An 812-nucleotide genomic window follows, 5' to 3' on the forward strand; every position below is an offset into this window, starting at 1 on the left:
CCCGGCTCTCCTTCTTTGCTGCAAACAAGCAAAACAGGAAGCGGCTTCGCCTGCTGCTGCTGCTGCTGCTTCTCCTCTCCACCCGCAGCTGCAGCAGCAGCAGCAGCAGCAGCAGAGTCGAGAACAGCACCAAGAGCAGCAGCAGCTTCAGGCATTCTTCCTGTGTCTACACTATCCACGAGAAAAAAACAAATATTTGCATCTTTTATATATTCCCCCCACAAGCATTGAAAAGGTTTGCTGCCGCCAATATCCCACAGCAGCAGCTGCAGCTGCTGCTGCTGCTGCTGCTGCTGCACCTTATACACCGTAAACCCCTTCGTTGGATTCACCAATGGCAGCTCGCTGCTGCTGCTCCTGCTGCTGCTGCTGCTGCTGTGGGAGCGCAGCAGCAACGCAAGTGTTGTCTTCCCGCTGCCGTCTAGCCCCAGCAGCAGCACCCGTACCTCCTGCTGCTGCTGCAGCCACCGCAACACACCTGCTGCTAGAGAAAACATTCTGACGGTGCAGCAGCAGCAGCAACAGCAGCAGCAAAGACACGCAGGAGGCGAGAGGGCCCCCTCAGCATCCTCAGGGGCCCCCAGAGCAACGCTTAGCTGCTGCAAATTCGTCGCTGCTGCTGCAGCTGCTGCTGCTGCTGCTGGTGTTTCTGCTGCTGTCGCCACTGTTGGTGTTGCTGCAGTTGCAGCTGCCGCAGTTGCTGCTGCTGCAGTTGCTGCTGCTGCTACCGCTGCTGGTGTTATTCCTGATGTAACAGCTGCTGCTGCAAACCCTGCTGGTCTAGCTGCTCCTGGTGTTGTTGCTGCTGCTGT

This window comes from Eimeria mitis, genomic scaffold (genome assembly GCF_000499745.2).
Source record: "Eimeria mitis Houghton genomic scaffold, Emh_scaff1903, whole genome shotgun sequence".
Taxonomy (NCBI): domain Eukaryota; phylum Apicomplexa; class Conoidasida; order Eucoccidiorida; family Eimeriidae; genus Eimeria; species Eimeria mitis.